This window comes from Numenius arquata, chromosome 1, assembly GCF_964106895.1.
Source record: "Numenius arquata chromosome 1, bNumArq3.hap1.1, whole genome shotgun sequence".
Lineage (NCBI taxonomy): Eukaryota > Metazoa > Chordata > Aves > Charadriiformes > Scolopacidae > Numenius > Numenius arquata.
The window spans coordinates 101,970,310-101,987,835 of record NC_133576.1 but is presented as its reverse complement, the minus strand read 5'-3'; positions in this window follow the sequence as shown (position 1 = coordinate 101,987,835).

The following is a 17,526-nucleotide window of genomic DNA, read 5'->3' as shown; positions in this document are numbered from 1 at the left end:
TAATATTATATAGAGCTGCACAAGTTGTGGTTCTGACATTGCCTATTTTGTATAGCATTGCACTAAGAAATTTTGTGTCATCTGTTGATCTGTTAAATTTAAGGAGCAAGATATAATCCCTAGGAAGTATTTATTGACAACATTTTTCATTAGATCATAGTTTTGCTCTTTGCAATATAATGCATTGAAGAGGTTTCTCCTTTCTGTGTTTTGCAGTACAGAAGCTTGAGATGCTCAAGTGTTGGAATCTGATGGTGTGGGGTTTTCTTTCTGTATTTTTTCAAAGTTTTTCTTTTTTTCTTTTCTTTTTTTTTTTTTTTTTTTTTTAATTTGGAGCCTAATTTGATCTTTTAAGAACAGTTTTACAGAAATTGTGATAACAATGAACAGTATCTCTTGTGTATGTTTATGGTTGAGACTATGACCTACAAAGTTTAAATTCACCAGTCACTGGACTGTGCATGTTTCTTTGATGAAAAACATTGACACTCTGCTAGTCATACTAACTAGAAGAGCAAGACTGTAAAGAAGGAAGAAATCTATGCTAATTAATAAGAATTACATATCCTATGGAAATCTATTTAGATGTAAGACTAAATGCACCTCTGACCAAATTAACTACCGGATCTCCGTACTGAAATGCCTAATAAGTAGTTTGTGGTCATCAGCTGTGAAACACAGACTGCTTATATTAGGCAACATAGCTCTAAGTCATGTAATTTTTTATTTTTTTTTTATTTTTTTATTGCACCAGTTAAAAAATAGGAATAAGGACAGAAATTCTAAGAAACACCCTTATCCAACTTGATCTCTCTTACCTTCTCTTATGGTCCTGGCTTTAAGTGGTACTGTTTTCACCATGGTACTTAGGGTGCTCTTTTAGAATTTAGGCATTGTAGTGATTATCCTTGGTGACCTGGGAACGGTCTAGGACAGATGTCGAATTCCTTTTGAAACTGTCAGCTTATTATAAAACAATTTCTGGCTGTATTCACTGTAGAATGAAACCTGAAGATGTTAGGCAAAATTTCACATCTAACTTCTCAGATGCTTCTGAAAATTGAGTGTTTTAGAAATTCTACAGCAATATCCAAATAGCAATGAACTTTAGGAAGGATTTAGGTGACTTTCCGCTCTTTCTACTCAAAAATGTGACCTAGAACATGTGAATTTCAGTTTACAGGTTAGTTACATCTAACATCACAAAAGGACATAGAATTCTTTATGAATTTACCTTCAGTATAATCTGAAATTCATGTGATATATGATTATGATTATGATATGGCTATCACATATGAGTTTCATATGGTACTGAGGAGAAATTTTTCTGGCTTGCTATTTAGAGAAGTTGGTGCAATTTAAGCATTCAGGGTTCCTAAATAGAATTAAGGTGGACATCTTCTGGTTTAGTTGGTTTTTTTAAATGTCTGATTTGGAAGGTATTTTGAAGAGCCATAATGTCCCATAGCATTTTGTATTTTCAAGAGCCATAATGTTCTGTAGCATTTTGTAAAATAACTAGATGAATAACTGTTGAATGAAAACACACTTTGAATGTAACAATGTGTTTCTTAGGATTCTGTGATAATATCTAGTAAAAACATCAGTCCCTGTGCGGCTACTGCAGTACACCCAAAACCAAGCCAAACCAAACCTTTAGTCATTTTTTTATGATCAGGAGGCTCCTGGGAACTCTCCAATCAGGAACTTTCAGATCTTCTCAAAAAAAACCTGCTTAATTACAGAATTATGATGCCCATTTTGATCTCATGGTTTTTTTAAAAAAAAAATATTCTTTATTCCTTTGATAAAAATCTAAGAGAGCATCTAGAGATGTAGAATGGCATTACATGTCTACACTGTCAATAGAGAAAACCAAGGAGCTGGTAGTTTGGATAACACAGTGTGTGTATTTTGCATTATACATCATGTAGGAAGTGAACCAACTGAAGGGACCTTTGAAGAAAGGAAAGGAAATGGTGATTACAGGTTGAGAAAATATGACTAACAGTAAAATGATAAAGAACTACATTGCATGGCACGGACAAGAGAAAAAGAAGTGGAGTCCATGTAGTTTTTTACTATTTATTACAAACAATGAAGGTGAATTTTGAACTCAATGAGGGAAGAGGAGCATGAGTATATGCTGGAAGGACTTACTAAAAGATTAAATAATCCATAACATTAAGATCACTCAGTCATCTCTTTTATGAGGAAAAGAAGTCATAAGAATCTTCCTATTAAGTTTCTTTTTTATCCTGTTAACTATGTGTTTTCTAAGAAGCAAACCAAAGATAAGTCCAGGAAATACGACGGAAGATTTGTGATTTTACACATTGAAACTATAACTGGCGAAGGTATCCAGCGATGACGTTTAGGAGGAGTTTACTTCACAGTGTCAGCAGACATCATGATAAATAGTCTTTGCTGATGTAAAGGGTTGTGAATATATGGAGTAAACATGAATAATATGTGTGGTATTAATAACATTTTGATGTATTTTATAGTGTGTAATTAAACAGAGATAAATTAGATCAAATTCTCTAAAACTGTTGGTTACCGGTGAGTTGTGGAGACCATCACTAATGAAACATTGTTAAATTCACATTTTAATTAGATTAGATACGCTTTAATTATGTTGTCCTTGATGAAGTAATATTTCAGTATAATTCCTTCATACTTGTACAAAGTGCCTTAACAACATCTCTTGGTTAAGAAAATAACGTAAGTCAAGAACAAGTGTTGTTTAGGGATAATTTTGCCCCTTAGGCAAAGATTCTAAACGTGTTCATTGTTAAAAGTACAATAGGTAAAAGCAGTACTGCAACACTTAATTAAAAAAAAAAAAAAAAAAAGTGGAGACAAATCAGAGAGACGGTCCGGTTAGAGACAGGAAGTGAGGAAGTGAAAATGATTGTGTTACAAAGATGAAGCCAAACAACATAAGCTCTGAGAAAAAAAAGTTTATATATGGAATACTATTTTCCTGCCATTTTATCATATTATCAGGTGAATCACTCATTAAAAAGCTGAAGTACTTTTGAGGGAGCGGCTATACCAGGTTACAGAACTACCTAAATAACTGTATAATAATCACAGCATTATAGTCATAAGAATCAGAGGAAACCCACTAAATCTGCTGTTTGAAGTGCTAACTGCAGACAGAAACTGCCCCTGAATAAACACAGTTTGATATGTGTATGCTCAAATGTGTTCTTATTTGCATACTGGCAAAGCCAATAGCTATTAAAATAAATAAATAAATAAGACAATAAAAGAGGATATAAAAGATGGGTGTAACACTATATTTTCTCAATTTTCCATTTCTAGATATTGTCTTATTTACGTATATACTCCCAGTGAAATGCTTAATTCATTTGGTTTCCATTTTTTCTACTACACCATTTAGAATATCCTTCAAAGTGTTTACTCGCTATGTCTTTAAGAACTTTGTTCTAATTTCAGATCGAAACTTATTCATGGACAACATATACTTATGTGAGTTCGTGCAGATATTATCATTTAACTTATATAGTTTTTCTTCTTTTTGTTGGTTTACCTTAAAATTTATTTGTAAAGGGTTCATTAATTCCTCAACTTTATTTTGGCTAAGCAGGACAAGCCAGGTTCTTTGGTACATATAGGAATGTGCTGAGAGGGACTGTTGACACTAAACTGTATTCCCTGCTGCAGGGAAGATTGTGGTTTGGTTTCCTTCTAATGCAGAATTTGATTTCTGTATGTAAATGGGGGTGGAGGTGGTGTGGTATTTTCCTCAAAAGCATTAGAGATTAGTCAAATCTATAGACAGACGTATCTCTTCTAAGATAGATTCTATCATGTACCTCTGCCTTGATGAATCATAGGTTAAGCGTAACTATGTGCATTGATTCTCCTGGTTACAAGTAATTGTTCATTGGACTGCTGAGCCCTGTTAACAATTCCAACACTAAGGTGGTGGAAAGGTTTTGAGCCAACAAGTACGCATCACTATAAATCAGGTTAGTGGGCTCCATGAACCTGCCATTCTTCTCAGGATCCTCTTGAGTTTTAGTTAATTTGATTAACAAACAAACTCTATGTACTTGACCCTTTCAGAGCTCTTGATCTACTATACTATAGCTATGACTCTTCCTAGGTGTGTCTTTTGGTCTTTTGTTACAGACCTAAAGGCTATTATATAGAATTGTGAAGTCACCAATCATTTTTTTCACATATGAACAATAATTTGAAATTGGATCTGAAGACCTGTTTGGTTCTCCCTATTTATTTCATACTGTGAGTTGATGAGTTCCTTGCATATAATCAGTAACATCTCTAGCAAATTTCCTCAGTCAGGAGATAATAGTTGAAATGAGACTAGTCCAAAAAATTTCCAGAGCTCAAACATATTCAGGTGAATTATTATTGAGCACAGTACTAGGACACCTGAAAAAGTTCTTTAGCTAAAAATATCACACTATAATTCTCATCATTTACTACTCTTGACTTATGTAGGGCTGTGAAATTCAGAAAGCAAGTGTATTTAATATATAGGCATACATATGGATATATATGCTGTTGCTACTTCTCAACATCTACTTTAAGTTATGCTGTCATAAGCCAAACAAATATCTTGTCACAGTGAAGATAAGGCTTTCAATATAACACTTTCTACATAAAATAATGACCAACCTGAAATGGGCAGAATTTGAGTTTGGTGTAGCTTTTGTCTGCGTAGCTATCTGTGTTATATACTGACCCTCCACCCAACTCCCCCCTGAAAAAAAACCTGCTACAGACATCTGGGCAAAACACAGAAATAATGCATAACACTGTCTGTTAAGCTAAATCATTGTCTAAAGTTTCTATTTACTCCCACATGAAGTCATTGCCATGTGAGCATTTGCTGTCTTAAGCCGCTGAAAAGCAGAGAGGGTTTTATATTATATACAAATGTGAAGAGATCAATCAGCAAATTAGGTAAGCCAAGTGAGAGTAGTTTTGAGGTTGCTAATGCAAAAGTTGTGTTTAAGAATTCCACCTGTAAAAAACATTTAGTTGATTATTATATCAAGAAAAGGGCTCTCTTAAGTGATACATAAATATTCAGTTGATTAAAATACAAAATGGCTTTGTTATTTCAGCTTGTATGTTTCAGCTTATTTCAGCTTGTATGTTTTTTCTGTGAAAACAATTGCAAAGCTAAAGAAATACATTCAAATTTTCTCAGAAAGTTGTGGACATATTTTGCTCTGATATTATTGGTAAATAAAAAATAAAACTTATTTGATGTAATTTATCTCACCTATTCTTAGATGTCTACATAGTGAATATCTACTCAAAACTAATCATTTTATGCTCGTTTGTTACACAGTAAAAGACAAGAGTAATTTAGTCTGATGCTTATTTGTACAGTTTTAAACATCAACTGATGAGAAAAACTGAGCCAAATGGAGTATCTAGGTACCTATGTTTCATCAGCTATATCCTCCTTGTAGCATCTGAAAAATATACTTGAAAAAGAATGAAAATGTGCATATACACAAAAGATCTGCAGTAGATGTTCCTGTGCCCATCGTATGACAAAAGTCGCTTGGAAATGGTAACCACCAGTCCTGGGTATTCACAGACAGTGAAATTGTCATAGCATAACGTTGTCCTGCTACCCTGTGACATGTAGCCAAACCCTGGGGAAAAAAAAAAAACCAAACCAAAAAAAAACCCAAACAAACAAACAAAAAACAAAACAAAACAAAACAAAAAAAAAACAGAGAGAAAACTGAGTGTATGGTCTCTCTGTGAATTAAACTTATACACAGGGTCCTCATGAACTCATAACCAGTGAAAATGAAACACAAAGTCACAAAGTGAATGATATTACCCACATCCAAGGTCTGGTTTGTTATGAGATGTTAGGAGTGGTCTCCACCTCCTTTTTTTTTTTTTTTTTTTTTTTTTGACTTGCTTATGTTTTGTTTTTTTTTTTTAATTTTAAAATGATGGTTAAACTACACAGCATATATTTCTCTAGCTTCTCCACAACCAATGCCCTTCGGATATCTTGTAATGAACTGTTTCTACACATATAATCTCTCCTTGTGGTTTCTGCTCAGTTAGCTCACCTCAGCCAGTGAACTGTGGCCTCTGTGGCGTATCTGCTGTGTGATATTAATTTGTCACAAGTCAAATTTTCAAAAATGTCATATGTTTTTTAATTCCTCATTTTTTTGAATGCTTTAATTACAGGACACTAAGGGCCTCATCTGCCCTTAAAGAGCTCTAACTTTATTATCTACAACATTATGACAACATTTGAACCCCCTGAAAGCAACTTAAGCTGGAAATTTTTTTTTTTTTTAAATATTGTTCTTAATCGCTATGGTCCATGTCTCCATAAATATAATGCCTTTGTAATTATGAAGGATAATGTGAAAAAAAAAGAAAAAAAAAATGTTAGTTTTGAGAAGTACCCGGATAATACAGTGATACAAAACCATAATGTTAAGGGCCACTGCAACCAGCCACCACCTCCAGCAGCTCCAGGTCTGGGAATTCTTCCTGCCTGACCACCAGAACCCAGCCCGGTGCCCAGGGACCCAGGGTTTCTGCCCAGGCTGTGTGATGTCTTCTGCTTCTGCTGTCCCCTTTGCAGGTTCAACCAGCAGCAAAACTGAGCATGCACCCCAGTGACACACAGATGTACAGAGGACACACAGATGCTGAGACATCAGAAAAAAAAGTTTGTTTAGACCAATACATTGACTCAAACCCTGGTTAATATGACAAATTATCATAATGGACTGCTTTATCCACAACCAGATTTTCTGAATAGAAAGGTAGTGTCCAGGAGCTGGAAAAAGAGAAATAGCATGGTCAAAATAATAAGGGGAGATAAGTGCAACACATTTAATTTATTTCTCAGATTTCTCATATTCACTTTATTGACCAGAAAGCTGCAGCTGGTCAAGGGATTTAATAATTTTTAAGCTCTCCATATCGATTTTTTTTTTTTTAATGCAGAATTGAATTTTAGCCTAGATGCTCTCCTTGATAGTTCCAAGAAAAAAAAAAAAAAAAAAAGAAAAAAAATCTTCCCTTTAAACATTGTTCTTTTTCACATGGGTCTTAGTGACTGGTAACACAGAGATATACATTCACAAAAGGGAAAACATTTAGTTACTTGTGGTGCCCACAGTACAGAGTTTAAAGTGGATTTAGAGAAGAGTGGCTTTTGTTGTTGTTATTGCTTTTTCCTCTTAATATAACATTTAGATAAAGACTAAATAGTTTAGCAATTGCTGGATTTGTAGTGGCAAAAAGTTGCGTTGCTTTGGGACCCAGAAAGAAAGATAGTGAAGTTGGTCAATGAAATAAGATAGAGGTAATTGGATTTTTTAAGGTAAAACAAAACAAAAAACCCGGAAGATTTGTTCATGGTTGTAGATATTCTGTAGAAAGCCTTCCAAGCAAGTTATAAAGATCAGATATCTAACCATAGTTAAACTTTTGTGGTAATCTGTGAAAATTTGTGATAGCATTTTTAATATGTTTGATATTTTTTTCATCTGCTGAAAGATGACTCAACGTATCAATGATTGTTCAGCATTTGCAAATAAGTGTAGTGCTTTTCAGGAAGGGAGCTGATCTGGACAAAGGGAGAAAGGAGGGGTAGGGAGGATTCTTGTAATGAAGTCGTGGTGTTAACACTGAAAAGTTAAAGGTAAAATGTAACAGTTTGTCACAATTATGCTTCATATTGGCAGGTGTTCTGAACTTTCTGTTTGATAACTAGACATATAAATTTCAGTTCTTAAAGCTTTGCAGCCAATTTAAGGGCTCATTTATTTCCTTGACAGCAAGATATATATGCTGCCTGGCATAGTGGATGTCTGGGGCCAAATCCACCACTTTGTTGCTTGTGTGTCTCGCGGGAAGTAAATAGTAGCAATTTTTCAGCATAGGCATACCGGCACAAGGTGTTTAGCAAATAAATGAGCATAAGATGACCTGTGGTGTCCTGAAATTACTAAAATTCATGAATAATAAAATGATCTATAGATTGTTAGCAGAGGGCTATAGCAAAGGCTAATTTGCAGTCACTGAAGCTTTACAGGATAATTTGTAACTTTTGAAAATTTAATGACTTCATCAGTTTTTACCTATTTTTTTACCAATATAATTGTCTGAAAGCTACCTTCACCAGAGATCTGTCTAGAAAAAAATCACAATCACCTATATCACAACATTATGAGTATTTAACTGACTTTATCTGAAGAACTTTTCTTTCTTTCACCCCTGCACTGGGGTAACTACCAAAAATGTGTCTTTATCCTATGAAGACATATTTCTTATTTTGTTAAATCTTGTTAACATATGAATTGATTATAAGAAAATAATCAATTGAATGATGCAAAAGGAAGATAAATTTGAAAAAAAAAAAAATATCTAGTGAGCAAAATACAGCTCATTGGAAATAAGTGAAAGCACCCTAAAACAAGTTAAAAGAAATCAGGAGGAAAACTAAAAGGCTCAGCACATAAGATCATGCTAATTCTGTGGCATTTAGTTAAGGTTTAGAAAAGAAAAGAAAAGAAAAGAAAAGAAAAGAAAAGAAAAGAAAAGAAAAGAAAAGAAAAGAAAAGAAAAGAAAAGAAAAGAAAAAAGAAAAGACCCACAAGTTCGGGTCCTTGATGACATTTCATTTTATTTATTTATTTAGATCATCCACCAACACATGCATACTGAAATAACCAAGAAAACAGCAACTGAAACCACAGTTCTTCTCTCCTTCACCGGAATGGCTGATCACTTAATATAGTTATTTTGTTCTCCCAGTTTCAAACATTTTGAATTTTTTTCAATATATGACATCTTCACCCTTGTTGTCTCCTACATACACTACAGTTGGAGACAGCTTTGCATTATCTTGCATGTTATTGCAGGAAAATTGAATACAAAGCAATAATCAGGCATAGTTCAAACTCTGAAGACTCTGGTTATATTCAGCACTGCAGGATTATGCCTGCTCCTGCAGCTCATCACTTGTTTTCCAAACAATGTCATCATTTTAGCTTATCTGAATTCTCTGTTTTACCTGTCTCATTTATTTCCTTCACAAATTTAGAAAATCATATGATCTTCACTATACTTTTGTATGTCCCCCTTTCTGCACATTGATGCCCACCCTTCAGTTGTATAAAGGTAACTATAGGTTGATGGTATTTCACTTAATGTTGTATTTTTGAGAAAGAAAAGACCCACCTATTACTACTGAAGAAATAGTCCCACAGTAGGATTTAACAGGGACTAGCACCTTTTAATACCAAATGTAAGTAACAGAATAATGTTCCATCTGCATTAATATACATTTCTATCAGGAAACATTTGCACCTTCATCTAGAAAAGCAGAAGTAGAAAATGGAAGCATCCTCTTTGTAATCTCTGTTTTCTTTACAACACTTTCTTAGTTAAGGAAGCTGAATTTTGAAACCATTTAAAACGTAAAGCTAATTAACATCATTCTGTCAATATAGAGAAATAGTGGCATTTGGCAGACATGGAGAAGCACTTTAAGGGGATATTTACAATGGGAATATCAAAGAAAGCGAAAGTATGAATGAAATACAGCAATATCTGGAAAATACAATTTAAAGAAAAAGTATTCAAAGGAGGAAAAGGAAAGATAAATTAAATGAACAGCTAGTCTGCTTATATTACAATTTTAATTGCTTTTTAACCTTTAGAATACATGTAAAAGCAAAAAAAAATTGTAAAATATATTCATTTATAAAATCTTCCTTGGTTTTGTTTTTATAAAGCAGTTATTCTCTGACAATGCAGAACAAATTTCTCTTTTTAAAATGTTCTTGAGTGATGATTGAAAATATATGACTTAGTAAGTACCATTCTGTGGAATATTTATATTGCTCTTCAAGTTGTATTATTGAGGAAAAAAGAGAAGAAAATCATTCATTTGCAGCCATGAGTTTCTCTAGACAATGGACTTTCCAGATGAGATTTCATGTAGGTAATCACGGTGACCTTGCTCTTTACAAAAGTTGTGTATAATGTTTATTGTAATCAGAGCATATGGACCATCTAATTAGTCCCAAAGCTTTAGAGTTGGTACTTAAAACACAGAAAGGGTGAATTGTTCCTTAAAAAGGTCAATACAAATGGAGTATCTGGGGAATCCTTGATTTTGGTTTTTTTTTCCCCTTCTCAGTCAATGAGACAATGTATCCTTCTGAGTTTTCTTGGGCAGAGTGTCTAGAAGGAGAACAAAAAAGTAAATAAACAAATAAAGACTAGAGATCCTGATCGTGCCACCTTTACTAGCCTGTTACTAACTGCCCCCCTCCCCCTCCTGCATCTCACCTCGTCCGCCATTTTATCTTACCCTGATTATGCTTCTGAGCTGAAAGTAGTAGAAACATGAAACAGAAGTTTAATAACATTTTACCTTGCACTACTTTCCACTTTTTTTCTCAATATCCATTTTTTTTGTTCTTTCATGCTATGAAAGCTATACAGCAGATTTAGTGCTGTATCTTTTTTTTTTTTTTTTTGGTAGTAAAATCATTACTAATTTCTTATAGCATTCTGAATATGTCGTAGGGTAAAAGTAGCTGTGAATGCCACAGAACAGATCAGCCTCTTGTGGACACTGTAAACTTGCTAGCGTGATATCGGGCAAAGACAGTGCACCTGAAATGCCTGCAAGCTTGGACCTACCACTGACACACAGTGCTGGCTCTGCCGGTTTCATACCCAGAAGGCTGAAACTCAATAAACATATGATTGTCTGGAAATTATCCTTTCAGATCATACTAAGCTATAACATTCGTATAATTCTCTGGTTGCATAAAAGCGTTTTCCGAATTTGTAAGGCTGCTGGATAACTCTAAAATTGCATGGCAAAACTCATATGCTCTGTAGGTAGAGAAAGAGAAATTAACATTATCTACCAGGATTGAGGGGAGACTCCTGTGACACTGAGGCTGTAGAATAAAGACATTCAATTCTTTTATCATCTTAACACCATGTGAAGGTCACCGGCTCATTCAATCTCCTTATCAAGGTCTAAAATGAAATAATTAGCTTAACTGTTGAAGGAGAATTTAGCACAGACTTGGCTATGTGAAACATCTATGATCTATGAAACTGTTAAATCCATTTAGTCAGTCACTGAGTTTGAGACCCTGATCTCAGAATGGTTTTTCTATTGGGGACTATGGTATGTGCCTCTACCAGAATTTTATCAAGGGTTACCTCTATACAGCTTGCCCTTAATTGCTTTCTTTGCACAAAGCAGACTTTGCAGTAACACAGCAATTGCTTTGCAGTACAGCAACATTGTACATGCCAGCACCACGGCTATCCAAAATGAAATACGCTGTGCTTGCTCAATAACCTTCAGGTAGGGAGATGTGTGAACCTCACCAAACAGATACATTAGACCTATTAATTCTCTGGTCTGATAATTCTAATAGCCAGCATTCAAGCAAGTGAATTTAATGAGCTTAGTGCAGTAAGAGCAATTTCAGCTATTTTCACATATTTGAGTACTATATTTCCTTGTTTCACCTTTTTAGTAAATCTAATTAAAACCACACAGACTCAGTTAACTTTTTCAAATAGCCACTCTTTACAGAACTGTAGGAAATAAATGAAATTAGTGAACTATTCTGAGAACTGCTTGGCACTGTCCTTGAACTGAAACTTTTATCATTTATATAAGTCTGAGTAGGGCTTACTGGATCAGACCCTGAATTACGTTGTAGTTATGCTTCAGGCTATTATATATGGTCTTTATATACAGATTAATTTTAAAAGTCCTTCTTTTTACCTGATTTTTTTTTTTTTTAGGAGAAAGTAACTGAAAATATAATGCTAATTCTTGAGTATCTGAATGTTGATGGATCTTTTTCCTGTCACTGAAGACTTTGACGACCAAATGGTAAAGATATAAATGCTAAGAACAGAGCCAGGAAGTCTGATTAAACTTCACAAATATAATTTTCCAGCATAGCTATAGGTATTTGGAGATTTATTCACTTACAGAAGCTAAACTAAATTGTATAGATGAAATAGGTGTTTGAAGAGGCAGTATTTTGTGCAGACTTCCACATACAGTCTCCGTGCAAATGAAACAAAAAAGCTCTCACGTGGTATGGTACAACTATCTCTAAGTGACAACCTTTGTCTGAAGAAGTCTAAGGATTTATATAACAGAAGAGCTGCATGGATGTAGTGTTTAAATGATGCAACAAAAAGCTGTGTAGAGAAATACCAAGATCATTAGCTTTTCATCTTCTCAGACTATAGAAAGATTCACAAAATAAAACAAAAGTAGACCTAGATTTTAAAATTTTCAAGAGATGTTTTTCCAAAAAAATGTTTTCTATTTTGATCTTCCATCACACAAATGACAAAAAAATTTCCTCTAATATCTACAACTGGCACAAGATACTGAACTGTTTTGGCAAGAAAGAGAAATATTTTCTAGTTGATCCTAAGGACCGTACCTATTACTGGTGAATGTCAGCACTTTTTATATGCTGATTCTGAAGATGTATCTGGCCACCCTACTGTCTCAGTCTTGCTCTTTCAGATCCTACAACAACACTGCTGGAAGGCCAGGCACATGGGTTGGAAAAAATAGTGGTTCCATAATAGTCATTGTTATTACACGTGGCCAAAGATCCGTCTGGGACACTAGGGGAAGGGGAAAAAACCCTACCGTTTGGTGGTATGTCAATAGCTATACCCATATAGCAAACATTTATAGGAAATACACCGAGTTTCTTTTTTTTTTCTTTTATTTTTACCTTGTTTTTTTCAGATACTGCATCACTTCCATGTTTAATCTATATTACAGTCTTTTGCTTTCTGCTTTAGTAATAATCTCACTGTATGTTTACAACTGTAGACATTGAAAGCACACATTAATATTGCAGAATAATGTTTTGTAAATTAACTGATATGACACCCACAGCCATGACACTTGCCTTAGGCTGCAAATCTTCCCAAGAATCACTGTATATACTTAAGATGATTAATCCAAGCTAAACTGCATGTTACTTTGTGTAACATCCTACTACTACCACACTGATGTGACTGCAAAAGGTAAGCAAGGCATACTTCATAGGTCACTGGGTTTGAACAGATAAAACACTGTTAGGCAGATTACATTCAAAAAAATAATACTTCCTGTAACTTTTCAGGAGTATGTGAGCTATGCATTGGATTAAAAACAAACAGAAAAACAGAAAACCAAAAAAAGACCAAAAAAACCATAAACAGTATTTTTGATACATAGTAACATAACAATACGGTACTTTGGGGAAACTCACTCTTATAAAGAATTATCTTTTTAAAGGAAACACAGTTTTGCCATTATATTATTGAAATGCAATTTCTCATTCCTGCTACAGAATTTTGTATTCTGACTTACTACTAATGGTGACTGCAAATAGTCTTTTAATGCATCTTTGGCTGTGTACATCTATCTGCAGCAATTAATGGCCACAAACCCCAGATTCAAAAGATGTTTGTCCCAACATGGTGGGTATGGACATCTTTTGCGAGAACTGGCAGCTCTACTGGGAACTCACAGTAGCTATCGTGCTTTAGGATTATAGGATTATATTTTGAATTGTGCTGTACACCTTTTGGCTCCATTCATGGACTGCAGTTCATTGTACTACATAGTCTGCATAAGAGCTTTGAATCAAACAGACCAAGAAATAAGGAGAGGTGACTAAAGAGAAAGAAAAAGTTTTTTAATTAAAATGAGAGGCAGCCAGTTTGGCACCATTATGTGTTGCAGTAAGAATCACGGTGAGAATCACAGTCTATTTTTGTTCTGATGCTGACTGACTCCTCCTAAGATCTCAGCCAAATTAATTAGGGCCTAATTCTGTCAACTTTAGTCACAGTGATTAATTCTTTACTGAGTAATCCTATATATATCAGGAAGTTGGGAAGTACGCTGAATCTTTCATGAATATCAGGAGGCTGAAGCCACTCAAAATATTATCACTTTCAGTATGAAACGTATCTCACTGACTTCACTCTAATCACAAAAAAAAGCTCTGTGTACAGAACTGCAGTGGTAATTGAAAGAACCAATTACTTTTTTTGCTGGGTTTCCAAATTTGTTACATTTGTCCAATAGTGTGGAATTTGCCTTGGACTTAAGATATTTGTAAATTATATCATCCTACAGGTGACATGACTGCAGAACATAATTTATGACAGGGAGTTGTCAAATCTGTCAGCCTGATAGAGACAAGGTTACTGCAGCAGCCCCATGCATCTAGGTCCAACCAGTAGTAAGGCTGGGCATGAATTCCCAATAGACGCACGCACACGGAGCACAAAGATACACCACATTCTATACACAGATATATAATCTGTGACCACACAGATCAACACAGAGAGAAGCATTCATCACTCACATAGACACAAACGGTACCAAAATTCTCATCTTGTTCCCATCTCTGGCTGTGTATGTGTGTGCGTATATGTACACACATATATATGTGTATCTACATATACACATACATACGTACATGGTGGTACAGCTGAGCTTAGCCTGAGTCTGCCCTTGGATCCCAGTCTCTCCAGCTGCAACCTCCTGGACATAAGATTCCCTAAGGCCACAGTCCCACTCCATATGCTGGTACAGATCGTTGCACACACACACACACAAAGACACACATGCAAGAAGATTTCCCAATCAACTCCCAGCCCCCATGATTCCTTCAGCAGCTTTCTGGGACTCCCATGGTCCCTTTGACAGACAGCTTCTGCTGTGATCTTACCCTTTGAGATACACACACTTGCCTGGCTCCCAGGTCATTTCACCTACTCAACTGGTTCATCTGCCATGGTCTTTGCTAGCAATCACACATGCACACCTGCCGTTGCCCGGGTTGTTGGTACCATAGACACATGAGTATCAACAGAGTGACCCCTGGTTTGACACCAGTTGCTGGCACTCAGAGCCCCATACACACATATGCACACAGGAGAGAGTTGCCCTCACCCAGGAAAGGGCTAGAAAGGAATTTAACAAGAACGTAGACATATTATAGGGCATGGCTGAAAACTGTACAGACCAGCAAAACATTTACATGCAAATGTCCCTTTTTATCCCCTTACCCCTCTATTTTCCCATGCCTGTTCCTCCCAAAATCACCTAGATCCATCCCTCTATCCCTTTCCGTTCCTTCTCTAAACATTACATAATAAATCTGTAATCTCAAATGCTCTTCTCTTGCATCCCATAATGTGTAGCAAATCCTGGGAACAGCCTGGACAGAGTGTCCCTTCCTCTGAGTCTCTAACTTGGATTCCTACTTGTCATTGTGCTCCCATGCTTCTCTGAGCTTGTGCAGACAGGCCTGTGATGGGCTGACAACTCCCACGGTGGGTCCGACAGTAGCCCAGCAGCTCTTCCTCCTGCTTCTATTCCTCCAGGCTGCCTTGCGTGTGTGGAGATGAAGTTTTTAGCAGACAATCTAAAAATTGATGCTTGAATGTGATGTTCTTCCCTACAAGACTGTGGCAATCATTCTTTAACATTTAGGAATTAAAACATGAAAAGGCTGTGGAAAAAAAAAAAAAAAAAACAAAAAAAAAAACAACAAAACAAACCAAAAGCCCAATCCAGGACAAAAAGATAGAAAGACATAAATGAGTGAGGAACGCAAACTGTAAATGTAACCGAGGAACCTTGAAAAGTATAGTATACAAGTTAGTATAGCCTTGGACGATTCAAACTTTTGTATTTAGCATTTATATAGTCAATAACCTCAATTGACATTGACCTTGGGAGCAAAATGGGGCAATATTTTCACTTGGGTGAACTGTTATTGGAGAGTTTCTCTAGTGTATTAGGCACAAACACACATTCCATCAACATCAAGTACATGCTACCTTTTTCATCAATTTTCTTTTATTTTGTGCTAACATTGTTATTGTGGTCAGTACAGAGAAAAAAATTACTTTGAGCGTTGACTTCATCTCTGGCATAATATTATTGAAATCAACTGACTTTGCTATATTTTTTCTTTGCAGGAAGATCTGGACATTTATTTTACCAGTAATAAAATAGACTGTAATGCTAAAAAAAGAAAAAAAGAAAAAAGTTACTTTGCTGTTATTCTTTTTAGATTGTAAGATTAATTTCTTTTTACTTTTCAGGGCTGAATCTCCAGTTTGAAAGCTTTTAAGTGCAGTCTGAAATGTTATAGATAAAATGTAACTAATATACATATTGCGCTGTTCTGTCAACGAGAAGGAGCATTGATAGAATGTTCGAACATACATGACTTGTTCTGTCAAAACAAGGAACTAACAGCAGTGGTACTGACCATCCAAACAGACACATACATCAGTCGATAGGAGTTAAAAGAGATTGGCCAAACCAGAAAGATGGTGGCTGTGTTGCAGATTACACAGCAACTGGGTTTGTTCAGCCTGTTCTACCAGGAAGGACAGAAGTTTGTTTTGAGCTTACTATTAGAACCTATTTCTAGAATACATTGAAATTGCAACCAGACCTTCTGATTGCTCTTAAGACCTAAGATTTCATTTCAAGTTTCCACTTCATTCCAGGAAAAAACATTAATGCCCACAGAAACTAGTTCCCCTGTGGTGCAGGTTCAGCTACACGTGGAAACGCCTGAGAAGAAATATGATCTGCTCCTTTTCTTCTGAAACTTCTTATCTGCCCACCACCGTCCTTAAAGGCAGAAGAATGAAAAATGAAAAAATTAAGGTAAAAATAGATGCTGCTAACTGGAAGAAAGAAGGGACACGTCTAACTTGAGTAACTATCCATGTTTTACTCAAATTGGGTTCACTAACTCCATCCTATCTCGCATATGGACATGTGCAAATGACCATATTAATTCAGTTTGTGTTTAAATATTTACCAGTACCGTTTCAGGAAAGCACCACTCAAAAAGAAAATAAAAACAGGTTAATATACAATCAAATTTTTGTATATCTTGACGTGAAGCGAAAAAAAAAGAAATAGAAAAATAAAATAATAAAAAAATTAACTATGGGGAAGAGGTAAAAAAAAACTAAAGCTTTCCAGCATATACTGTAGAATCTAAAAATGAGAAAGTCAATGTATGTGAAGTAATGGTAACAAATTTGTAGAAATTATGTAAATGTCCTGATTTACTTTTCATATTTTGGAGACATCCACAGGCATCAGGAAAAGGCCCTTTCATTCTGTGTAGAGTTGTGCCTTAAAGCTGTCTCCTCCACAACTGCAAAATAAAATGGTATTCTTTATCTTGATCACAATGAGCTTTATACTCATGGGAATGTTGTCAGCATGGGCTCTTTTTCTGATTTTAAGACTGATAACTGAACATTTATTTTCTGCAGCAGCTTCAGTATCTCCACAAAAGTAATTATATACCTTTACATCGCCAAGAAAACTCTATTACAGGTTTTACTTTCGTGAAGCTAACTCGGAAACGATAAAAACCAGAAACACTAGCACACTTAAGGGCCCCA